Source organism: Triticum dicoccoides, chromosome 3B (genome assembly GCF_002162155.2).
Source record: "Triticum dicoccoides isolate Atlit2015 ecotype Zavitan chromosome 3B, WEW_v2.0, whole genome shotgun sequence".
NCBI lineage: Eukaryota > Viridiplantae > Streptophyta > Magnoliopsida > Poales > Poaceae > Triticum > Triticum dicoccoides.
This window is the reverse complement of record NC_041385.1, coordinates 730,339,238-730,366,260: the sequence shown is the minus strand read 5'-3', so window position 1 is coordinate 730,366,260 and position 27,023 is coordinate 730,339,238. Positions and strand designations below refer to the sequence as shown.

At 49.3% G+C, this 27,023-nt stretch overlaps 1 pseudogene; it reads right to left on the bottom strand.

Annotated features, from left to right (window-relative positions):
• Positions 1-71: 71 nt before the first annotated feature.
• On the bottom strand, positions 72-15,640 carry LOC119278140 (annotated as a pseudogene).
• Between the last annotated feature and the right edge of the window lie 11,383 nt (positions 15,641-27,023).

Below are 27,023 nucleotides of genomic sequence, written 5' to 3'. Positions count from 1 at the left end.
AAAGGTGACAACGCAAGACCAAATCATCAAATATGCCCTGCCATACTGTAGAGTGCGCAAACAACCAAATATATCTTTAACGATCAGAACATATCTTTTCACGGTACAAAGCACATGTTTCGATTTCCCACAGGAAGAGACTACATTTTATTTAAAAGTGACGGATGCAGACAAGAAGGGCTCAGTAACACGCCTTCCGAGTACCAGAAGTTCAATGGTAACGATAACCCGGTGAAGTATAGTTCAGATAGGATGACAAAATGGCGGCGACGCGAAGGCCTGGATCAATTTACTCCATCGTAGCAGGGAGGTAGATCCGGTGGAAGCTGTTCATGGTTAGTCCCCTCCAGCAGGCAGGGCACCTGTTCTGAGCCTGGATGGAGGCCTTGATGCACTTCTCGCAGAAGATATGGCCGCACATAGTTGATGACGGATCGACCAGCTCGTCGAAGCAGAATGGACAGCTGAACTTTGGTTCCTTTGAGACCTCCTTTTTAACAGGCAGACGGATTGCCTGCGTTGCCATATATAGGTAGCAGTGATGAGCTGATAAAACTAGTGTAACATGATACTGCTGAAGTCCAGTTTGCAGCTCTTACCAAATTGCTATTGGACCCTTCCGAGTGAGCATCACTAGAGTTTATTCCCAGAGATAGTACTGTGTTCACATGGTCGTTGAGAGTTTCCCCTGGAAAGAAAGCAACACAAATCAAGCTAATAAATTAGAAGCATGATTTACAGGGCACACTAGCTAGCATAATGCCCTATATAAGATTAATAGCATATACATGGTCACTGACAGTGAACATTTTGATATCTCAGCTCTGCTCTGGTTCATACGTTATGCTAAGCAAAAGGGAAATTAAGAGTCTGAAGGAAGAAGATACGTAAAGCTAATTTCTGATGATGGATCTTTAAGGTTAAAATTTCATTTTTGATCTTTAAGCTAATTACAGAAGCTCAATAAATAAAACATTATATGCAAATTGCAGCGATGTAACTGGATGGAGAACCAGGATTATTGCAGCAGATGTTGTCGTCTGTCACAAAAAAATAACTATTCAACGGTTTGTAGTAAGCACCTTGCGTGGCACCAGGTGCCTGAATCATGCCCCCATGAGCATAGGCTGTGGAAGATGCTCTCTGCCTCTCAATCTGAGCAAGCGAGGTCACAGCAAACTCGAAATGTGGCTCAACTGGTCCATTCGTCATGTTGTAGTACTCCCACTGCCGAAACAATATGAGACGTCATTAGGAAAAATGATAAGACAGCAATTTACCTATTGGATCTAAACCCTAGCTCTTTCTCTCTCACACTCGCGCTTGAACGGAGGAAGAAAAAAGAGGGACAGTGGTGGTTTTCGGCAACGAAAGCCTCGCTGCACAGACAGTGAGTGTTTTATCTCAAGTTCAAGGCACCCCGCCGTTCCAACGAACAGAACACGGGGTTTATACCCGAGCCAGTACTGGGGCACGACCCCCAGGTCTCCTACCCAGTCGAGCTCACGATCCGGTCGCTCTGGCCGCGCCCACAACGCGCTCCCACATGGGCGCGACTCAAAAGATGGCAACGGGGATGAAACCCATCGGGTCTTGCCTTCCCACGAGAAAATCGTAAACCCGTCCCATCCCCGTCACCGTGCGCGAGGCTAGTTTTTCGCCCATCCCCTAAACCCATCAGGTTTTCTGAACCCACGGGGAAATTGACATATATAAGGAAACATAGAACCAACAAAGAATAATATTTCGACAACAAAACGAGCATATTTCAGCAGCATAACTTGAGGACATTGAAGTTGGATGGACGCTTGGGAATCGGATTGGAAAGCCCTCGGCCTCCTCTTCCACGAAGGGCACGGCCTACTGCCCTTACATCACCACCTCACGGGGTTGTAGCAGAGAGAGGAAGGCAACGGATGGCTGCAGACTGCGCCGACCGCGGCGCCCTTTCACCTGACTTGGGACGTGAAGAGGCCACCATGGGGTTCGTCACCGGTGGCAGCGCCCTTTCTCCAGATCAGACCGGCGGCGGTGGAGAAGACATGGAGGGAGGAGGCTCGCCGGCGCAGATCATGGTCGGTGGATCTTGCAAGATGGGATCAACCCAGGCGGTGGCTGGGCCCCTAGGAAGCGGATTTTTAGAGCATCTGCACAGGGGCCGCGTTTGAATCTGTGCGCTGTACCTCGAGATACCCGTCACGCAATCCAGCTTTGCTGTACCTATTACCGTGGCAGATGTATGTTACAGCCATTGACTTCGTAGGTGTACTGCTCCACCCGTGAATAGGACTTCCGTCTCTCTCGCCTCCCTGTGCTCGCTCTTTGACTGGACATGGACGGGGTGCAAGGAGGCGATTCGATGCCGCCGGCGATCGGCCCCTGGAAATCACTCCGACGGACGACGATAGGTACATACTGATTCTTCCACCTGCACTACTGTTTGCATTGCTCATCCGGAGTAGGCTTTAAATCGATTTGTATTTCCCCTACTAAAATCTGAATCCCCTTTCCATGTGGCTTCTCTGCCGCATCACAGATCCAACTCCGCCGCCGGCAATCCAATCCTACTGTGTGCCTATTTTGACCTGCAAAACAGAGACATCCAGGGCTAATCATCTCCCTGACGTGCGCCGAAAACCAATCAACGACCTCGGGTGTATTACTCCCAATAAACTACAAATCGACTTCAAGAAGGCCTGTGCATATTCCAGCAATGGCAGATTTACCTGTGTTGGATCCGGGAGATGTATGACGCCGCGGGATATCACCAGCGGCTGTGTGCGCCTTGCCCTGGCGCGGGATAGCATCGGCGGCAATACTCTTGCCGGCCTGAATCTGCAGCTGGTTCCGCTACTCCTCTAGCCCCAGCGGCTGCTGCCTCTGCTCATATTTGGTTCTCTCCATTTTCTGTCTCAAATGAATCTGCCTCCCCCGCCGCATAGCATTGTCCTGCAGATGGATACTACAATGGGGACACAGGTAGACCAGAGTCACGGGCATCCTGAGGAGTGTCCACTGTTTGTCTGTCTTTATCTGTGATAGAATAACCCAGCCTGTACAGTACCCTACCTATAGTAGTAGACCGATCACTGTGGCACACCACTGGAAACACCTGCTACATAACCGTGCCATGCAATACTTACGGAAACGGCTGGCACATATCCCGAGGTATATGGACGTATAGGATAAGGGGGCCGGGGTGCAGCTGCTCTATTATATATTTTCGTGGGGCCCTAGCCTCCTAGGTTTAGGGTTAGGTATTCTGTGGGAGAGAGAGATGAGGGCTCGAGGGAGGGGAGAAGGAGCGAGCGATACTAGCCACCCAGCGAGGGGTTGGTTTGACCTTCGACGCTGGGGGTGGGGGGCTCGGTCGCTCAGGCTCGGTAGCTTTGGGTTGGGCCGCGCCGTGCCGGATCAGCGCTTGGTAAAAAATGTATTTCGCCGGGTTTGCCGGGTTTCGGGTTCGGGGACTACCGAAACGGGTGCAAACCTATGAAACGTGTCGGGTTGTATAATGTGCCCAATAATAGCCCCGCGGGGATGAAAAGATGTCCATTCCCATCCCCTAATAGGGTAAAAACCCGCGGGGACGCGGGTTTCGAGGTTCCATTGCCATCTTGAGGCGCGACGTGGTGGGCCCGCAACAGATCGCCACGCTCACCCCGCTACCTACGCCAACGACCTAGCCCTATGGTGGCGGACTCGAACGCAAGCCTAGCTCACGCACCACCACAACACGCACACACGCATGCCTACGGACATGACGCGGCCACGCACCAGCGCCCGGCTCGACCAGCACGCGCACACACGCATGCCTACGGACACGACGAGGCCACGCACCAGCGCCCGGCTCGACCAGCACGCACACACACGCACACTGATCACCACCACGGTGGCTTATTCCTAACATTACCTTCCTAGTCAAGAGATGGACGAGGGATACATATATACATACAAAAAAGATTAAGTAAACAGAGCGCACCTTGTTTGGGTGTTTCTCAAACAAGACTTTCTCGACCCGCCTAGCAAGTTCCGGCAGCCCTTGCTGCCAGTCAGCAGTTACCCTCTTTCCTTCATATAATCTCGCAGTTACCTCCTTTCGTGCATGCTCCATTCTGGCAATTCAAGAACAAGGAAATTGAATCAAATAAAGAAGGCTTTCATGTGTACCCCAACCCCGCGCGTTTTGGAAATTATGTCAAACAAGACCTTGCAAAATAAGGGAAGGTCATCAACCATTTTTAAGAGAAAAAGGAAGGTTAACAATCTCGGTGCTCTGTGAAAGTTGATTCTAATTCAGTGCATATATACACTTCAAACCCCTGATTGAATAACTACTGAGCACCACCACATCCTACATAAATTTCTACGGAGATAGAAGTAGTAAAGCACTTACATCCTCTGGCGGTAATTGTTGCGCAACGCCACTAGCATGGGATCACCGAGACCCATCACATCCTCCATCTGTTGATGCTGCAGCGGTGGCACATTGGCGCCGCAAAGGCCACTGCCGCCCAACCGATTCATCTGCGCCGCCTGCCCCTCACTCACCTTCGCAGCCAGCCGCAATCAAAACGTAGGGTCGACTGATGTGGCGAAGGTTTTCTAGAGGAGTAAGGATGAGCACTTGTAGTGCCTCGTCTATGATGAGATCACGTTAATTTGGATCAGGGATCGATTGGAGAATTCGGGGAGAGAAGAGATGCTGAACGGATGAGAACGCGGGGAAGAGGCGAGGTGTTCACAAACGCTTTCATTCAGCATCCCTTACACACACGCGCTTTTTCCGCATAGCCAGCTCATACCCATCCCAACTACCCCTTTTGTTTATTATGTATCCGGATAGCTCCTTGTCGTCGTCTTTGGCAAGGGAGGCGTGACACTCATCGCAAAGCGGCACTCGAGTATGCCGTGATCTTCTCACGTCACGACACCAATGGATAGGGTTGACATTGGACCTCGACAAACATCATCGCCTCATTGCCTTTGGTCACCATGCGGCGATAGGTGGGCCCAATAACACGCGCACACACACACACACACACACACACTTACCCTCACGTCCCACAAACTTTCCCATTTTCTTTAATTTTTAGTGGGTGACCTCATTTTCATAGGCGGTAGCATCGGATGTGTGACATTTGTCTCCCTTGAGGCGAAACCCCTCCCTAAAATATAGTTGCCCGAAAGCGACGCTTGAGAAGATAGTTATCTCCCTATGTCATGACAATCCTCCATTGTTGGATCTTGTTCGTGTGCGTCTTCCTATGGTCTTTATCTTGATATGTGCTTGAAAGGACACACGCTCTCTAATAAAGATTTTGGTGTTAATTACATTATGATTAGATGACAAACTATGTTTTGTGTGTGCTTTCAGTATACACATCATCGGAAACGGAACATAAAGTTGGTTGGCGCCCCCCTAAGTTATAATGATAAAATAAGACAACACACTATTTTTTTACTTTTTTAAGAATAACCTGAGTAAACATCTGTAAGATCGAAAGTATGTCTAGAGGGGGGGGGGGTGATTAGACTACTTGACCAAAAAAAAGACTTAACCTTTTCCCAATTTTAGTTCTTGGCAGATTTTAACAACTTAGCACAAGTCAAGCAATCTTAACACAATTCATGCAAGCATGCAAAGAGTATATAAGCAGCGGAAAGTAAAGCATGCAACTTGCAAGAATGTAAAGGGATGGGATTGGAGTGTGCAAACGCAGTTGCAGACACGAATGCTTTTGGCGTGGTTCCGATAGGTGGTGCTATCGTACATCCACGTTGATGGAGACTTCAACCCACGAAGGGTAACGGCTGCGCGAGTCCACGGAGGGCACCACCCACGAAGGGTCCACGAAGAAGCAACCTTGTCTATCCCACCATGGACATCGCCCACGAAGGACTTGCCTCCCTAGGGTAGATCTTCATGAAGTAGGCGATCTCCTTGCCCTTACAAACTCCTTGGTTCAACTCCACAATCTTGTCGGAGGCTCCCAAGTGACACCTAACCAATCTAGGAGACATCACTCTCCAAAAGGTAATAGATGGTGTGTTGATGGTCAACTCCTTGCCCTTGTGCTTCAAATGATAGTCTCCCCAATACTCAACTCACTCTCATAGGATTGGATTTGGTGGAAAGATGATTTGAGTGGAAAGCAACTTGGGGAAGGCTAAAGATCAAGATTCATATGGTTGGATTGGAATATCTTGGTCTCAACACATGAGTAGGTGGCTCTCTCTCAGAAAATCTTACCGTTACACACAATATACCAAACTCGATGGGACCGAATCAGCAAACTCGGTCGGACCGATCTAGTACATAATGTGATCATTAGGCAATTTCGGTGGGACCGACATGTCAACTCGGTGGGACCGATATCATTAGGGTTAGGGCATAACGTAATCTCGGTTTGACCGATTACACAAACTCGGTTGGACCGACTTTGGTAATAAGCTAACCAGAGAGTTGGTCAGGCAAACTCGGTTGGACCGATTTGCTCGTCTCTGTGGGACCAAAGCATTACGAAAAGGAAACAGAGAGTTTGCATTGCAGACTCGGTGGGACCGATCACTCATCTCGGTTAGACTGAAACATTACGAAGGGAAACAAAGAGTTTGCAACCCCATCTCGGAGACCGAGATCCCTATCGGTGAGACCGAAGTGATTAGGGTTTCTGGCAGTGGCTATGTCAACTGAACTCGGTGGCGTCGGATGGATCAAATCGGTGGGGCCGAGTTTGACTTTTGGTTTTGGACATATGTGGATATGAGAAAGTGGTTGAGGGCTTTGGAGCATATCACTAAGCATTTTGAGCAAGCAAGCCATTAAGCAACACCTCATCCCCTTTTAATAGTATTGGCTTTCCTATAGACTCAATGTGATCTTGGATCACTAAAAATAGAAAATGTAGAGTCTTGGACTTCAGAGCTTGAGCCAATCTTTTGTCCTTAGCATTTTGAGGGGTCCACAATCCTAATCCATGCCATGCCAGTCACTGAACTTTCCTGAAATATTTATCTTGAAATGGCATTAGTTCAATGAGCTATATGGTGTTAATCATTACCAAAACTACCCAGGGATAGTTGCACTTTCAATCCCCCCCTTTTTGGTAATTGATGACAACATATAGATCAAAGCTTCGAAAAATGATAATAAGATTGAAATACATCGTCGCTTTGAGAGGTATGTGATAAGCAAGAGCTCCCCCTAAATTTGTGTATTATTTAAAGTTTGCTTTGGACTACAAATGCACAATGTGTTAGGATCATGGGTCACTCTTCCATATCACATACATCTTGGTGGAGCGCTCAAAATGATAACAATTGAAAACATGCACTCATCACCAAGCAAAGTGAATGATCATAAATGGATATAAGGGATAATATCATTCAAGCACACATTAGGGTAGCATATGATCAAACACATGATCATCCAAGTATCTCACAAAAGACATAATGTGTCAAGCAAACACTCAATAAAGTATCAAGCAAATAAAGTGCAAAGAGAGACAAAAATAACACTCTCTCTCTCGAAGACTATGATCTATACATGTTTCTCCCCCTTTGGCAACAAGTTACCAAAAAGTTAAAAATATGCATAGTGCTATGCGTCTCTCAGGCTTGGTCTTCATGAGGTGGTGTAGAGATGACTCCAAGGACGAAGGCTTCTATTGAAGTAGTTGGAGCTGGTGGAGTGGTTTCTGGAGGTGGCACTAAAGCTGTGGCTGCTGGTGCAGATGTAGTGGCTCTAGTATCAGGAACAGGCACTGCAGCAGACCTCTGACCTCTTGGCACTCTTGTGAAAGCATCTGTAGTAGACTTGCCTTTCTTCTCCTCTACTTCCTCTTGGAGTTGCTCAACTACTGACTGAATCTCAGTTACTTTGACATCAAGATCATAGAATTTCTGTTCAAAGATCCTCTCCAAACTCTCCTGATTTTGAGTCAGGGTGGCCAAGCCCTTCTCAATCCTCAAGGTGGATTGGATCAGATATCCAAGCTGATCTTGTTTACTCTTTAAGAACACCTGAGATGCCTCTTCAGCACTTGGCATCTTTGCAGCTTTCTCTGCCCTTGCCTTCTCTCTCTTCTCATGTGCTTGCACTGAGGAAGGATCTTTCTCATCCATGACAACAGTGTTATCCTCAAAATCTGGCTTGAGAGGTAAATGCTCCTTGTCCAACAAATAAGTGCCCGTGCCCATCTTGGAGTTGATGAGCACCTGAATTTGTGGAGCATACCCACAAGACTTCTTTTGATATGTAGCTGTCCTCTTGATTGTTTCCACAATCAGACTCATCACTTTGAACTTCTGAGGAACATCAAATATGTGTAGCAAGTTGATGAAATGTCCTCTTAACATTCTTTGATCTCCAGACTTGGGCAAAAGAGTATGCCTCAGGATGGTATTGATTGTAGGTAGGCCTGACAATAAGTGCTTCACTGATCCAAGCTTGTGAGTTTCCAGGTCTGCATCAGGAATTTCCTTGTACATACTTGCCATTGAGTTATGGTCTTTCTTCTTCTTGGCATACACATCCAAGTCATCCTCATGAGCTTCTGGGGCATTTATCAATCTGGCCCATTCATCAATAGTGGATTGGTACCTAGTACCTTATGACATCCAGACAATTCTGCCATCAGGATAGAAGTGAGCAGTGGAGTAAAATTGCATGATCAGCTCATCATTCCACTTAGTAAGCTTCTGGCCAACAAACGTATCCACTTCACAAGCCTTGAAGCTATCATAGACACCTGGGAAGTGATCTTCATTTTTTCTAATGTATGTCCAATCAACCCATCTCATGTCACATACTATTGGCTTCTTGTCAAGCAGAATAGTCTCATAGATATCTTGTTGTTCCTTAGTGTGGAACCTGTAATCCACAGCAGTTCTCCTTCTTACAGCATATAGGTCATTTTTCCTCCAAAGTCTCAGACCTGCATCCTTCCTGATGCTCATGTCCTCTGCCATAGGATGTGTATCATTGTGGTCTGGAATCTTTGGTTTGAGCTTCCTTAGCACTTGGGCTTCAACTTCTTCTTCTTCAACTTCAGGCATTGGGCCCTTGTTATTCTCCTCAGCAAGAATGTTTCTTGTACTCCTCTTAGGTGCAGTCTTGGTGACTGGAGCAGTAGCTTTGGGAGCAGGTTTGGGCTTAGCAGCAGCCCTTGACTTAATTGCATCTCCCATTAGCTTTTGTGCCTTAGGTGCTGGAGCAACATCCTCTTCCTCTTCCTCTTCAGAATCTCTCATCATAGAGGTCTTGACAATGATCCTGGCAGTGGTCTTCTTAACTCTCTCTTTCCTCTTCTTCCCTTCTGCAACAGTTTCTTTGGGTTCAGATCCCAAAGTTTCTTGAGTGGAGGACATAGGAACTCTCCTTGCTGGTGCTTTCTTGTTCAACCCTGGCTTGGTTGAAGCAATAGTACCATATTCTTTCTTCAGCACTTTCTTCTTTGAAGTGGCCTCATCCTCAGCTGCAACATAATCTTCATCTTCTGAATCTGAAGTTCTCTTCTTTCTTGCTCTAGTAGCTGCCTTGGGCAAGTTACTAGGTGTGCTCCTGCTACCCTCATCATAGCTGCTAGAGGGGCTAGTGCCCTCACTCAACTGCTTTTGTTGTTCAGATCTGTTCTGGCTGTCACTCTGGTCAGACATCTTGCAGGAAAACTGTCAGCAGACCTTGTGAATAGGTTGTAGATGAGGTAGAGTAGGTGAGCATCACAAAGTACAAAGGTTTTGCAAAACAAATTGAGTCAAAAACTTAGTTTTAGTTCTCTACAGAAATGATCTCGGAGCTACCGAATTGACAAACTCGGTGATACGGAAGCAATACTTGGAACCTAAACTAGTGAACTCGGTCAGACCGAGTCACAGTTCGGTGGCACCGAGATTGCTAGGGTTCCACAGAATCTTGAACTCGGTCACACCGATTTGCATTTTTTCGGTCAGACCAAAAAGCGCATGTGCAATGGCCTAAGCCGAATCGGTGAGACCGATTTCTACATTTCGGTCGGTCTGAGATGAGTTCTGCCGAGAGCTAACTCTAAAATTTTCAAGTCAAACTAGATCAATCTCATTCGTGGCAAAAATCATGGCATTATTCTTGTGCTAGGAATCAGAGTTAAAAAGACAGCACAAGGGGTCAAACACGTACCCTAGAACGACGGATGTTCGCTGCAACAACGACGGCGGAGCAGAATCCAATGGCGGGAGGTCGCTGGCGGCGAGGAGACGATCCGGAGACCCGAGGAGGTAGAGCAGGACATGCGCGGGCTGAGGGGATTTGAAGTAATTTCCTAAATCTCACCCATGGGTATTTATATCCCGACCCTGTCGGTGTGACCGAGTGGAACAACTCGGTGGCACTGAGATTGCAGAATCGCAAGCAGTTGCTGCAACTCGGTGTGACCGAAATGTTCAAATCGGTTGCACCGAGATGAAAACCTAGATCAACTTAGTGAACTCAGTTTAACAGAAATGGATGTCTCGGTTAGACCAAAATGCACAAAGAGGTTTTGGAAGTTTAAGTCTATGACGAATCGGGGACTCCGAGTGCTCCTCACATAAAGTGGTTCGAATCTGACTTGATCAAACTTTGTGATGTAGCATGAATAGAGTTTGAGACGAGAAAAGCATAGATAGATAGAGAAGGTTCTTAGGAATTCTTGTCCATCCACTTGGCAAAACATAAAAAGAAACCAAACAAACAAAGCAACAAGTGGATGTCCTCGAATGAGTAAAATATGCAGACGACATGCTCACACAATAAAATGGCAAATGAAATATGTGACAAAGCATGCACAACCAATTCTAGCATCTATCAATCAATTGGCGATGACTAGGTCATCTATGTATGAGTATATTGACTTAGGAGTCAAATGAGAACATTTGATCATAGGTCATACTCATCATTTAAGCACAAGTGGGGTTACCACTTTTACATAAAGCATTGTTATGTTCACACCATTAGATTTGCTTTAGCTCAATTCTTTAGAGTAAAGCTCCCCCTAGATGTGAGATCCCCCCTAAGAGGGGTGAACTAACCTTGGGTTTTGTCGATGATGACTTCATGTAGGTGTTGAAGATGTGGATGATCAATGTTGTTGTAGATCATTTGGAGCAGTCCATTGGAGTGAGTTGCACTTTCAGTCCTACACAGGTTAGTCCCACAAGGAACAAACAAGGTTATCCATAGCCATAGAGTGATGCACACACAAGATGATGTCCACGGAAGCATTAGGTTACCTTTTCCCTTGTCTTACCAACAAGAGGGTTTGTGACTCCTTGAACTAGTGCTAGATGTGGAAGTAGATTGCTCTTGTCCTTGCCAAAATGATATGAGTGAAGTCTATTGGCGGAGTCACCCTCAAGAACTCTCTAGTCCTTCTTCTTTGGGATCCACATCATCTTGATGGGAATCCTTGGGGTCGTAGTGGAACTTGATGAAGTAGAACTTGATGTAGTCTTGGGAACCCACTTGACCAAGCCCTTGGGAGCTTCTTCAAAGGCATCAATCTCCTCTTGAAGCTTGTCCTTGCCTTTTTGCTTGTGGTCTTGTGGTGGAAGATCATCTTGAGCTTGTGTCCCTTGGAAAGAAGTAGGATCATACTTCTCTTGTTGGGGAACAAACTTTGTATTGGGGTATTGATCTTCTTCCCACTCAACTCCATTGGCATTGAACTTTCGTTCAAAACCAACACCTTGATTCTTCCGGTGCCTTCCTTGCTTGCGTACAATTTCCTCAAATTGCTTACTTCCGGCAAGGCTGTTGTAGACACCTTTCTCTATAATTCCCTTCAATAAGCTGTTTTCTTGCTCAAGTGTAACCTGGCTAAGAGAATCATTAGTGGAATCAAGAGAACAACTAGAAGCTACAACATTGGATTTAGCACGATTATTGTTACTACTAGAAGAAGAATCTTTCTTACTCTTGTTGCTAGATTTTACTTGTGGCATGTAAGTAGATAAGAGTAAACGCTTGTCAATGTAAGAAGAACTTTTCTTGCGAAGATCATCATTGATTGCCTTTAAAAACTCATGTTCTTACTGAAGGTTGAGCTTTTAAAAGCGTAACTTCTCATGAGTCTTTAAAAGTTCTCGATGATCTTCCAAGGTAGTTTCTTGAGCTAACTTAAGAGTGTTTAGTTCTTTAGTTAGATGCTCAATCTTCTCCTTATCATTGTCATTCGTTTTATCTTGATTAGCATGATTAATTGATGTTTCATCATAGTATTCATCACTAGAGTTGTCAACAAGTAAATCATCATCACCTAACAAGTCATATTCATCACTATTGAAATCAACATAATCAGGGTGTGATACCTTTGGGCCTTTAGCCATGAAGCATCTTCCAATTCCTTCATTTGGTGAGTCAAATATGTCATAGGAGTTGGTTGACACAAGTGCTAGACCGGCAACACCTTCATCTTGAGTATATTCGGAGTCAGACTGATAGCTTCTCTTGGAGTGATGGTCGGAGTCGGAGCCTGATACCCATTCACCAACATGAGCTTGATGTCTTCACTTTTTGTAGCTCTTTGATGATTTGTCCTTCCTTTCCGAATCCTTGCTTCTCTCGGAGGTTCTTCGTTCATAACGATCATCTCTACTCCTTCTCTCTCTTGGTGGTGATTCTTCTCTTCTAGTTATTCTTTTAGGTGAATCTTCTCTCCTTTTGTAAGGAGCCGTACACTCATTGGAGTAGTGTTCGGGTCTTCCACAATTGTAGCAATTACGTTCACGACTCGAAGATCTTTTGTCATTGTAGGACCTTGACTTGGAGCTTCTTTCCTTGCTTCTACTCTTGTAGAACTTATTGAAGTTTTTCACCATTAGGCTCAATTCCTCATTGAAGGTTTGTTTCTCACTTGATGATGTAGGAGCATCACATGAGGCTTTGTAAGCACCACTTGACTTGTTGTGAAGCTCTTCCTTATCCTTGAGTGACATATCATGAGCAACAATTCTTCCAATGACTTCCTTTGGCTTGAGATCTTTGTAATTGGGCATCATTTGGATTAATGTGCCCACGGTATCATATTTTCCATCCAAGGCTCTTAGGATCTTCTTGATGATGAATTTGTTGGTCATCTCTTCACTTCCTAAGCCGGCAATCTCATTTGTGATGAGAGCAAGCCTAGAGTACATTTCAGCGACACCTTCACCATCCTTCATTTTGAACTTGTCAAGTTGACTTTGAAGCACATCCAATTTGGATTCCTTGACGGAGTCGATACCTTTGTGCATATCAATTAAAGTATCCCAAATTTCCTTTGCATTCTCAAGGCGGATGATTTTGTTGAATTCTTCGGGGCACAGTCTGTTGAAGAGGATATCACAAGCTTGAGCGTTGTATTGCAGCATCTTCAACTCTTCCGCGGTAGCTTCACGGTTCGGTTCTCTCCCATCAAAGAATTCACCTTGCAAGCCAATACACACACTAGCCCAAACGGTGGGTTTATGTCCAAGAATATGCATTTTCATCTTATCCTTCCAACTAGCAAAATTTTTACCATCAAAGTAAGGACCTCTATGGTGGTAATTTCCCTCGCTAGACGCCATACTCTCCTAGGTTGTGAAACCAAGGCTATGATCACCAAAAGCTATGGTAATCAAGGCAAATGGATACCAAAGCCCTGATACCAATTGTAGGATCAAAAGTATGTCTAGAGGGGGGGTGATTAGACTACTTGACCAAATAAAAACTTAACCTTTTCCCAATTTTAGTTCTTGGCAGATTTTAACAACTTAACACAAGTCAAGCAATCTTAACACAATTCATGCAAGCATGCAAAGAGTATATAAGTGGCGGAAAGTAAAGCATGCAACTTGCAAGAATGTAAAGGGATGGGATTGGAGTGTGCAAATGCAATTGGAGACACATATGTTTTTGGCGTGGTTCCGATAGGTGGTGCTATCGTACATCCACGTTGATGGAGACTTCAACCCACGAAGGGTAACGGCTGTGCGAGTCCACGAAGGGCTCCACCCTCGGAGGGTCCACGAAGAAGCAACCTTGTCTATCCCACCATGGCCATCGCCCACGAAGGACTTGCCTCACTAGGGTAGATCTTCACGAAGTAGGCGATCTCCTTGCCCTTACAAACTCCTTGGTTCAACTCCACAATCTTGTCGGAGGCTCCCAAGTGACACCTAACCAATCTAGGAGATACCACTCTCCAAAAGGTAATAGATGGTGTGTTGATGATTACCTCCTTGCTCTTGTGCTTCAAATGATAGTCTCCCCAATACTCAACTCACTCTCATAGGATTGGATTTGGTGGAAAGATGATTGGAGTGGAAAGCAACTTGGGGAAGGCTAGAGATCAAGATTCATATGGTTTGATTGGAATATCTTGGTCTCAACACATGAGTAGGTGGCTCTCTCTCAGAAAATGAGTAGTGGAAGTGTGGACACGTTCTGATGGCTTTTCCTCACAAATGAGGAGAGGGTGGAGGGGTATATATAGCCTCCACACAAAATCTTACTATTACACACAATATACCAAACTCGGTGGGATCGAATCAGAAAACTCGGTCGGAGCGATCCAGTACATAATGTGACCGTTAGGCAATTTCGGTGGGACCGACATGTCAACTCGGTGGGACCGATATCATTAGTGTTAGGGCATAACATAATCTCGGTTTGACCGATTACACAAACTCGGTTGGGCCGACTTTGGTAATAAGCTAACCAGAGAGTTGGTCAGGCAAACGCGGTGGGGCCTATTCGCTCGTCTTAGTGGGACTGAAGCGTTATGAAAAGGAAACAGAGAGTTTGCATTGCAGACCCGGTGGGACCGATCACTCATCTTGGTTAGACCGAAACATTGCGAAGGGAAACAGAGAGTTTGCAACCCCATCTCATGAGACCGAGATCCCTATCGGTGAGACCAAAGTGACTAGGGTTTCTGGCAGTGGCTATGTCAACTGATGGCGCCGGATGGATCAAATCGGTGGGGCCGAGTTTGACTTTTGGTTTGGGACATATGTGGATATGAGAAAGTGGTTGACGGATTTGGAGCATATCACTAAGCATTTTGAGCAAGCAAGCCATTAAGCAACACCTCATCCCCTTTTAATAGTATTGGCTTTCCTATAGACTCAATGTGATCTTGGATCACTAAAAATAGAAAATGTAGAGTCTTGGACTTTAGAGCTTGAGCCAATCTTTTGTCCTTAGCATTTTGAGGGGTTCACAATCCTTATCCATGCCATGCAAATCATTGAACTTTCCTGACATGTTTATCTTGAAATGGCATTAGTTCAATGAGCTATATGGTGTTTATCATTACCAAAACCACCCAGGGGTAGTTGCACTTTCAACATCACTCAGAGTTATCCATAGCTCACATACATCATCAGGGATATCACCGATTTTGCGCTGGTTGCCTTCTGTCTTTGCCAGAGCCACCAGGGAATGGGCCAGACCATTGGAGCCGCATTTTACAGCGGCCACCACTGTAGACTTGAACCATTTCTGCAGGAGCTTAATATCATGGATCAGTGGGAAGCACTCCGAGGACACTGGCTCATTGGACGTGAGGTCTTTGACCATTGCCACACAATCCAGCTCTAGAATCAAGTCCCCCTGGTACAAATTTGTTAGGGCAGCCGGTCTAACAGATGCATCCATTGCTTCAGCCCCCTCCACTGAATTACAATTGTCGATTTGACAACTAATAGAGACAATCGTAGGAGCTGGGATCCTACCAGGCCTAGCTCTTAGGTTGTAGGGGTGGAAGGGAGGGTGGCGAGGAGCTGGGCGCGAGTGGCGGCGTGACAGCGCCATGGTCGCACGGTGGTGGAGGAGGAGGAGATGGCGTAGGAGGTGGCTAGGGTTAGGGTTTCAGCTCCTGAAGGGAACCGGTCAATAGTTATGACTTATAGCTTAATTCCAAAACGTGGCCTTACAAGTGTTTATATAATCCTCGAGGTGCTAATAAAAATGAAGATAAGTTGGGCTAAGCCCCTAACTAGACGCACCAATGGCCTTCTCCAGCTATAAGTGACGCTGGTCAGAACATCTCTTCCCGCCTGGGCAAACAGCTCGTCCTCGAGCTGGAAGTCTGGAAAATGCTGGCGGAACTCCTCGAGCTACTCCCAAGTGGCGTCCCCCTCCGGAAGGCCTTGCCACTGGATCAAAAAATGCCACACGCTGCAGCGCTACTGGGCCTTCAACACCTTCTTTGGGCCCGGAAGAAGACGTCCATCGGAGGTTGGAGGAATCGGCGACGTGGCCGCCAGCGGATCACCGCAAAAAGGCTTCAGCAAGCCCACATGGAAGACACCGTGGATGCGAGCGCTGGTGGAAGCTGGAGGCGGTAAATGACCTTGTTGATGCGTTCCACCACAGAAAACGGTCCCGCGTAGCGAGGGCCCAGCTTGCACTTAGCGCACGGATCCAATGAATGTGTGGAGTAGTGAAGGAGCTGCAACCACACCCAGTCGCCCACCGCAAACTCCACCCCACGGTGGTGGCCATTGTAGTACTTCTTGGACAGCTGCTGGGCCTGGAGAAGACGCTGGCGTACCTCGGCAAGGATCTCATACCTGCTACGGAGAAGGTCGCCCGCCGCCTCCGTTCGGGCCGTCCCGGGGTCAATATGGGTGGTGGAGGACGGACGTAGACCACCTTAAAAGGTGTGGCGCGCAGGACAGAGTGGTAGGAGGTGTTGTAGCAGTATTCCGCCTAAGCGAGCCAGTCCACCCAAGCCCGGGGATGATCACCTGCAACACAACACAAATACATAGCAATTAGCTTGTTGACCACCTCAGATTGGCCTTCCTTCTCGGGGTGGAATGTCGTACTCAGGCACAGTTTCACGCCCGCCATCCGGAAGAGATCGTGCCAAGCATGACCGGTGAACACCGGGTCACGGTCGCTGATGATCCATATTACACTTGTATCACCATCTCTTCGCTGAAATAGTGCACCTATACAATTTCCCATTGTATTTGGTGTGTTGGGGACACAAGAGACTTTTTATTATTTGGTTGCAGGGTTGTTTGATAGAGACCATCTTCATCCTACGCCTCCCACGGATTGATAAACCTTAGGTCATCCACTTGAGAGAAAATTGCTACTATCCTACAAAACTCCGCGCTTGGAGGCCCAACACATGTCTACAAGAATAAAGTTGCATAGTAGACATCATTGACCACCTCAGATTGGCCGTCCATCTGGGGGTGGAATGCCGTAATCAGGTGCAGTTTCACGCCCGCCATTCGGAAGAGATCGCGCCAGACATGACCAGTGAATACCGGGTCATGGTCGCTGACGATCGAAGAGGGGAACCTGTGGAGGAGGACGATGCAGTCGAAGAAGGCACACGCCATGGAGGTGGCGGTGTAGGGGTGGCCGAGCGCAATGAAGTGTGCATACTTGGAGAAGCGGTCGACCATCGTAAGGATGACGGACTTGCCGCCCACCTTGGGAAGGCCCTCGATGAAGTCCATGGAGATGTCGACCAAGACCTGAGAGGGCACCTCAAGGGGCTGTAGCAGCCCTGTCGGCCGCAATGTATTCGTCTTGTTGCACTGGCACGTCATGCAAGACCACACCCAGTCTTGCACCAGCGCATGGTCGCCGGGGATGTAGAAATCTACTCGGAGACGATGGATGGTCTTCTGCACGCCCTCATGACCGGCCAAGTGGGCCAGCAGCAGGGCCTGGTGATGGAGGTTGCCGTAATTCACACGAAGAGCCGGCGCCCGTGCAGGAGCAGGCCAGCAGCCATGCGCTACGGCTCCTCCAGGTCGCCGGTGTTGAGGCACTGCCAAAGGAGCTGCGCATCCAGAGCGCTCGCGATGGCCCGACGGATGTTGTCGATGAGGGCGAAGGAGGGCCCCAAGCAGATGCAGAGGGCCGCCCCGCGATGTCGACGGTGTCGGTGTCATGGTCGGCGTCGCGGCGGGATAGGGCGTCGGCCACGGTGTTGAGGCGGCCCGGATGGTACTTGACAGTGAAGTCGAAGCCAAAGAGCTTGCTGATCCACTGATGTTGCGGCATGGTGGAGAGGAGTTGGTCTAACAAGAACTTGAGGTTGTAGTGATCTGTGTGAATATGGAACGGCCGCCCCCAAAGATATGGCCGCCAGTGATGCACAACCTACACCAAGCCGATAAGCTCCCTCTCGTAGGCCGCGAGCTTGTGATGGCGCGCGGCAAAGGGCCTGCTGAAGAACGCAAGCGGCTCATCGCCCTGATGGAGGACGACGCCAAACCCCACGCCCGAGGCATCGCAGTCCACCATGAACAGCTTGTCGAAGTCACGCATCTGGAGGACCGGCCCCGTTGTGAGAGCCTGCTTGAGGGTTTGGAACGCCTCGGTCGCCTCCGTATCCCAGGAGAAGGTGTTGCGGTGCAGCAGGCGAGTAAGTGGGTCTGCGATGAGGCCGAATTCCCGGATGAATTTTCGGTAGTATCCAGTGAGGCCCAAGAAACCGTCATGACCTTGTCAACATCCATAGCGATGCCCTCCGCCAAGATGACGTGGCCGAGATAGGCAACAGATGTTGTGCTGAACAAGCACTTTGAGCGCTTGAGGTGTATATGGTGCGCTCTAAGCTCGTTTAAGACGATGGCCATGTGCTATAGGTGCTCCGCCCACGATGAGATGTAGATAAGAATGACATTAAAGAAAACAAGCACAAACCGGCACAAGTAGGGGCGGAGCACGTCGTTAATCAACGTCTGCAATGTTGCTGGGGCATTGGAGAGGCCAAAGGGTGGAACTCGATGTGGCCATGATGAGTGCGGAAGGCCGTCTTCGCGACATCGTCCGGGTGCATCCGCACCTGGTGATATCCGGAACGGAGGTCAAGCTTGATGAAGAATTGTGCCCCGTGTACCTCGTCCAAAAGTTCATCCACGACGGGGACAGGAAATTTGTCCTTGGACGTCTTGGCATTGAGAGCATGGTAGTCGATGCAAAAATGTCATGAACCGTCGGCCTTGCGCACGAGGAACACCGGCGCGGAAAATGGTGACGTCGAGATCCGGTGATGCCCTGAGCGAGCATAACTGCATACTGCCGCTCCAGCTCGTCCTTCTGCAGCTGGGGGTAGCAGTACGGACGCACATCAACGGGAGCAGTGTCTGCAGCAGGTGGATACGGTGGTCGTAGGGTCAGACCAGTGGCAGGCCCTGCGGCTCGTCGAAAAGGTCGTTGTGCTGTTGCAACAGGCTCGCCAACAGGGATGCTCAGCGTCGACGGGCGGCCACCGTCAACTGGGGTTGAGGGGCCGCCAAGAAGGCACCATCGATGCCCTCCCAACGAATGTGGTGACATAGGTGCCAGAAAATCATCGTCATGGTGTCGAAGTCCCAGAGTATGGGACCCAAAGTTTGAAAGAAATCAACACTGAGGATGAAGTCGAAGCAGCCCAAGTCGATGCCGACGCAGGTGATGGTGAAGTGCTTGGTGCCGATGACGATAGGGACATGCCTAGCAATACCCTCACAGTGGAGATGGTCACCGTTGGCCATGGTAAAGCCCAACTGCTCTCCCCCGGTTGGCTTCAGCGCCAGCCAACGCATGGTGGCCCTGGCAGGAAGTTGTGGGTGGAGCCCGTGTCCAGGAGTGCGAGGAACCGCTCACCGTTGATCATTACCACCAGCAGCATAGTCTTCTCCATTCGGATGCCCGCGGGTGCATGGAGGGAGACGACGAGGGCGTTTGCCTGGGCCGGCCCCGGCGGAGTCTCGTCGGCCAATAGAGGTGCCGGGTCGCCCAGCCTGGCAGCGGCGGTGGCCTCCTCAATGTAGTCTGTGGCCTGCAAGTAGAATAGGCAAAGACAAATGTTGCCCGAGACATAGGCTCGTCGCAGTTGTAGCACAGCCCCTGATAGCGGTGCTCGAGCTGCTCGGCCGGGGTGAGCCGATGGAAGGGGCGCGTCGCGGCCGGCGCCGCGGGGGCCTAGGCTAGACGGCCCGGTGCTGGAGGTGTCGACGGCGGCCGGACGGGTTGTTGGGCCCCCGAGGACGGTGATGCCTGCTACATAGCCACCGCGTGATGCTTGAAGGTGCAGGCATAGTACATGGTCGTCTGGAGGTCCTGGGGTCCCCGCATCTCCATGTCCACGCGGATATGATCCGGCAGACCGCCAATGAAGAGCTCGGCCCGCTGGTGAGCTGTCACACTGGGCGCATGGCACACCAGGGCCTGGAAGCGGTCGACAAAGTCCTACACCATATAGGTGAAGGGTAGGCACCCAAGCTCCACCATCCGACTCCCATGTATCGGCGGCTAGAAGCATAAGAGGCAAAGCTCGTGGAAATGCTCCCATGGGGGGATGCCGCCCTTGTCCTACTCGAGGGCATAATACCACGTCTGTGCGGCACCTCGGAGGTGATAGGAGGAGATCCATGTGCGGTCGGATGCGAGCGTGCGTTGCCCCCTGAAAAACCGGTCGCACTGATTGAGCTAGTTCAGGGGTGAGGGAGTCCTGGATTAGGGGGTGTCCGGATAGCCGAACTATCATCGTTGGCCGGACTCCTGGACTGTGAAGATACAAGATTGAAGACTTCGTCCCGTGTTCGGATGGGACTTTCCTTGGCGTGGAAGGCAAGCTTGGCGATACGGATATGTAGATCTCCTACCATTGTAACCGACTCTGTGTAACCCTAGCCCCCTCCGGTGTCTATATAAACGGGAGGGATATGACAACAACAATCATAATCATAGGCTAGTTTCTAGGGTATTAGATTTCCTTCTTTGTAACCGACTCTGTGTAACCCTAACCCTCTCCGGTGTCTATATAAACCGGAGGGTTTTATTCCGTAGGACGAACAACAATCATACCATAGGCTAGCTTCTAGGGTTTAGCCTCTTTGATCTCGTGGTAGATCTACTCTTGTACTACCCATATCATCAATATTAATCAAGCAGGAGTAGGGTTTTACCTCCATCGAGAGGGCCCGAGCCTGGGTAAAAACATCGTGTCCCTTGTCTCCTGTTACCATCCGCCTAGACGCACAGTTTGGGACGCCCTACCCAAGATCCGCCGGTTTTGACACCGACATTGGTGCTTTCATTGAGAGTTCCTCTGTGTCGTCACCTTTAGGCCCGATGGCTCCTTCGATCATCAACAATGACGCGGTCCAGGGTGAGACTTTTCTCCCCGGACAGATCTTCGTATTCGGCGGCTTTGCACTGCGGGCCAATTCACTTGGCCATCTGGAGCAGATCGAAAGCTATGCCCCTGGCCATCAGGTCAGATTTGGGAGTTTGAACTACACGGCTGACATCCGCGGAGACTTGATCTTCGACGGATTCGAGCCACAGCCAAGCGCGCCGCACCGTCTCGATGGGTATGATCTAGCTCTGCCGCGGAACAGTGCCCTGGAGGCCGCACCAACGTCCACTTCGACCCTTAGCTCGGAGCTGACTTCGCCAATCGAGGACGAGTGGCTGGACACCGCCTCGGGGGGCTATGATCTCTACGGCGATTGAGCCGAACACCATCCCTGTCCTTTGCATAGCCCGTGACTCCGAGGTGCCGGACTCCTCTCCAGACTCCGAACCTCCCGCGCCCCTGCCAATCAAATCCGATTGGGCGTCGGTTATGGAGTTCACTGCCGCGGACATCTTTCAGCACTCGCCCTTTGGCGACATCCTGAATTCACTAAAGTCTCTCTCTTTATCAGGAGAGCCCTGGCCGGACTATGGTCAGGAAGGTTGGGATGCGGACGACGAAGAAATTCAACGCCCACCCACCACCCACTTTGTAACCACTGTCGATGATTTAACCGACATGCTCGACTTCGACTCCGAAGACATCGACGGTATGGACAACGATGCAGGAGACAACAAAGAACCAGCGCCCACAGGGCACTAGAAGGTTACCTCGTCATACGACATATACATGGTGGACATCCCAAGAGATGGGAATGGCAATGGAACAGCGGAGGATGACCTCTCCAAGAAACAACCCAAGCGCCGGCGTCAGCGGCGCCGCTCTAAATCCTGCCACAGCAAAAACGGTGATTCCGGCACGGGAGATAATAACACCCCGGACAGTGCCGAAGACAACCCCCTCTAGCAGGATTCAACATAGGAGGAGGGAGAAGCCACCCCTCATGATAGAGCGGCAGACAGAGAGGTAGAGGACGATAATTATATGCCTCCCTCCGAAGATGAAGCAAGCCTCGACGACAAAAAATTTGTCGTGCCAGAGGATCCCGTCGAACAAGAGCGTTTCAAGCGCAGGCTTATGGCCATGGCAAGCAGCCTCAAGAAAAAGCAGCAGCAGCTTAGAGCTGACCAAGACTTGCTAGCTGACAGATGGACCGAAGTCCTTGCAGCCGAAGAGTACAAACTCGATCGCCCCTCCAAGAGCTACCCAAAACGCAGGCTGCTACCCCAATTAGAGGAGGAAGGAACCAAGCCTACATCACCAGCGCATGACGCGGCCGACCGACCACCTAGTGGCCGCGACAAAGAGGCCTCTAGGCCCTCCACTAAAGCCGCACCCCGGCGTCGCTCGAAAAGTACAAAGCCATGGGGAAATGCGCCAGACTTGCAAGACATATTGGAGGACAAGGCAAGGCAAATAAGATCGATCTATGGATCGCGTGGGTGCCCCATGACACGTGATGACAACCGTCACGCCAGATACAGCAATTCCGGCTGGGCCGAACACAGTAGACAAAGCTCATTTGAGCTGCGTCGTGATATAGCCCAATACAGAGGCGCCGCACACCCACTATGCTTCACAGACGAAGTAATGGATCATCAAATCCCCGATGGTTTCAAACCCGTAAGCATCAAATCATACGACGGCACAACAGATCCTGCGGTTTGGATCAAGGACTATCTCCTTCACATCCACATGGCCCGCGGTGATGATCTACACACCATCAAATACCTCCCACTCAAGCTTAAAGGACCAGCTCGGCATTGGCTCAACAGCTTGCCAGCAGAATCAATTGGTTGTTGGGAAGACCTAGAAGCCGCATTCCTTGATAACTTCCAGGGCACATATGTGCGACCACCAGACGCTGATGACCTAAGCCACATAATTCAGCAGCCAGATGAATCGGCTAGACAATTCTGGACACAGTTCTTAACCAAGAAAAATCAAATCGTTGACTGTCCGGATGCAGAGGCCCTTGCAGGCTTCAAACAGAAACACCCGCGACGAGTGGCTTGCCCGACACCTAGGACAGGAAAAGCTGAAATCCATGGCAGCCCTCACATCACTCATGACCCGCTTCTGCGCAGGAGAGGACAGCTGGCTAGCTCGCAGTAACAACCTGACCAAAAACCCTGGTAGTTCTGATACCAAGGACAACAATGGCAGGTCGCGTCGCAACAAGCACAAGTGCCGCATTAACAGCGATAATGCTGAAGATACGACAATCAATGCCGGATTTAGAGGCTCTAAACCCGGTCAGCGGAAAAAGCCGTTCAAAGGAAATACTCAGGGCCCGTCCAATTTGGACCGAATACTCGATCGCTCGTGCCAGATACATGGCACCCCCGAAAAACCAGCCAACCACACCAACAGGGATTGTTGGGTGTTCAAGCAGGCAGACAAGTTAAATGCCGAAAACAACGATAAGGGGCTGCATGGCAATGACGAGGAGGAGCCCCGGCCGCCGAACAATAGAGGTCAGAAGGGCTTTCCCCACAAGTGCGTATGGAGAACATGATATACGCATCCCACATACCCAAAAGGGAGCGGAAGCATGCACTAAGGGACGTATACGCGATGGAGCTAGTCTCCCCAAAGTTCAACCCGTGGTCCTCCTGCCTGATCACTTTTGATCGAAGGGACCACCCCACTAGCACCCGCCATGTTGGATTTACTGCATTGGTTCTTGACCCAATCATTGACGGATTTCACCTCACTAGAGTCCTGATGGACGGCGGCAGCAACCTGAACCTGCTTTACCAGGATAAAGTGCGCAAAATGGGCATAGACCCCTCAAGGATTAAACCCACAAAAACGACCTTTAAAGGCGTCATACCAGGTGTAGAGGCCAACTGTACAGGCTCAGTTACACTCGAAGTGGTCTTCGGATCCCCGGATAACTTCCGAAGCGAGGAATTAATCTTTGACATAGTCCCGTTCCGCAGTGGCTATCACGCACTGCTCGGACGAACCGCATTTGCAAAGTTCAATGTGGTGCCGCACTACGCATACCTCAAGCTCAAGATGCCAGGCCCTCGAGGAGTAATCACGGTCAATGGAAACACCGAACACTCTCTCCGAACGGAGGAGCATACGGCGGCCCTCGCGGCAGAAGTACAAAGCAGCCTCTTAAGGCAATTCTCGAGTCTGACTACTAAACATCTGGACACCGTCAAGCGCGCCCGGAGTAACCTACAACAAGACCGCCTGGCATGTTCTGAGCACGCATAGCAATGCGGCCCCAACCCCAGCCCTCGCGAAATCGCGAAACCAGTACCACGCGTACATAACTACGCTCTGGAGATACCATGGGCATAGGGGGAGGGGCACGACCACGGCATGCCCAGAGTGCGGCTCAACCGCACCAGGGGCTCCCAATTGTGTCATTCTTTTTTTCTTATTCTCAGGACTCCGTTTTCCAGAAGCCCTGTCCGGCAGTAGAATCGCCGAACTCACGATGCAACAGCCAGGGAAGCAGATAAGCTACGTCGAGTGTCCAGGTGGTCTCTATTACGAGCAGTATACCTGTTTTACATACCATCCCGCAGCCTACCCCTGGAGGGGGACATGTTAAATAGTCCCATCCCTTGCTTATCGCACTATTTGTATCGTTCTGCTTTCATTGCAGTATCTTTTGAATAAACAATACATAGCTTCTGCTTATTATTGCATTCCTTTTTTTCCATAAAATGTTCATCTATGACATGTTGCACCCGTACAACTTGGTACGGTCAATACACCAGGGGCTTAAGTACCCCAAAACATGGTGTGATAAGTCTGAACACTTTCACAAGTGCGGCACCCCAAACTTATAACATTATATGCATCGGCTCCGAATCATGTCTTGGGTCAATAGTTGGGTTTGCCCGGCTCCCATGTTTTGGTACCTTACGTTCCGTTATATCGGCTAAGGTAGCACTGGGAGAACCACTGCGATTGTGCCCCGGTTGAGCTGGGTTGAGCACCTCAGTGGAGAAAGCTAAAACTGACCGTCATGATAGGGCGAAAGCCGGTCGCTGTTCGAGAGGTTTTTCGGGTCCCTAAAGACTCATGCCGCTTAGAGCGAGGAGTCGACATTGTCCGGCCAAGGCGTGGATAGCGCCCCGAACTTGGTATTCTAAATACCAGGGGCTTCGCCGAAATTTAAAATTATAGAATTCTATGGCTAAGTGAGAGTGTTCAAGCATTATAGTCTGGTTGCCTCGTTCGTCGTGTTGAACGCCTCCCTCGAAGGACCCAAGAATGGGAACAAGAGCGCTCAAGTTTATCCCGAACACCCCAGCACTCATGGCATGGGGGCTGAAGCCAACGACTCGCCATCTCTCAAATTTGATAAACGGCTGCACAGAAGGTAATATTTTAAATTAAACAAGCGTTGCTTAGCACATATGAACAAAGTTTTCAGCGTACAAGATAACAAATGCGAGTCTACTCAAAAATTACATCTTTGGAGCATTCACCCGCTATAAGGCGGGCACCCTTCAGGACGCCCTCATAGTACATCTCGGGCTTGCGATACTCCTTGCCCGACGGTGGCGCGTCCGTCACAAGCTTCTCGGCGTCCATCTTGCCCCAGTGCACTTTAGCACGGGCAAGGGCCCGACGGGCACCTTCAATGCAGAAGGAACGCTTGATGACTTCAGTCCATGGACAGACGTCCACCAGCCGCCGCACCAGACCGAAGTAGCTCCCAGGCATGGCTTCTTTAGGCCACAACCGAACTATGAGGCCCTTCATGGCCTGTTCGGCCACCTTGTGGAGCTCGACCAACTGCTTCAGCTGGTCGCTCAGGGGCACCGGATGTCCGGCCTCAGCATATTGAGACCAGAACACCTTTTCCGTCGAGCTCCCCTCCTCGGCTCGGTAGAGCGCGGTAGCATTGGACACACTACAGGGCAGAATGCCTTACCCACCGCTATCTTTTTTATCGCCTCAATCTCCTGGAGGGCCTTCTGGGCTTCGGCCTTAGCGGCTTTGGCACTCTCAAGAGCCAAGGCGAGCTCGGACTCTTGAGTCTTCGAGTCACGCTCCAAACTCCCGTGTTTTTCCACGAGAGCCTGGAGCTCTTGCCGCACCAACGCCACCCACGCCTCCTGCTTCTCTCGCTCGGTGCGCTCCGCAGCCGCACTGTTTTCGGCCTTGGTGTGGCGACCGATTTTCCGGGTATTAAATTCCAGAAACTGGCCGTTGTGCTCACCAGCCCCAGGATAACTATTAGCTGATGAGGCACCAACTTGATACAGAAATTCCAAGCAAAATACAACATATGTAGTACAAGATCATTCTGGCCCATGAGTACAACAAATGGTTTCTAGTGGTTGATGGCGGAAGCGGGTTGTGAATCATCAGTGTCTATGGGACTCCATTTCCCACGGGAACAGTTGACCAGGTTAACTCCTATCTTCGCGAGGCTGCTATCACCATTGCGTGGGTTCCGGGGCTGTCATCACGGTCGCTCCTCTCCGCACAAGAAATCTGGCCAAGACAATACCCAGGGACAAGCCAGTGAGTACTTTGAATGTACTCGCAAACATTATGAACATAGGTATAATATAACAATGAAGTGTTGAAAATATTTTTATGCTCATGACGTCAGTCGCACAAGTTAAATGAAACTCTGATGCGTACAAACATGTTAATTATGAATATGCAATAACATAGCAGTATTAAAATTATGAAATAAATAACAAACATGTCACAGTGGGGCGTCTGAGTGACACCACATAAAGGGCTTTAAAAGAAATGCCACAGTCGGGCGTCTGAGCTGCACCACATAAAGGGCTTTAAAAGAAATGCCACAGTCGGGTGTCTGAGCGACACCACAAAAAAGGGCTTTAAAAGAAATGCCACAGTCGGGTGTCTGAGCGACACCACAAAAAA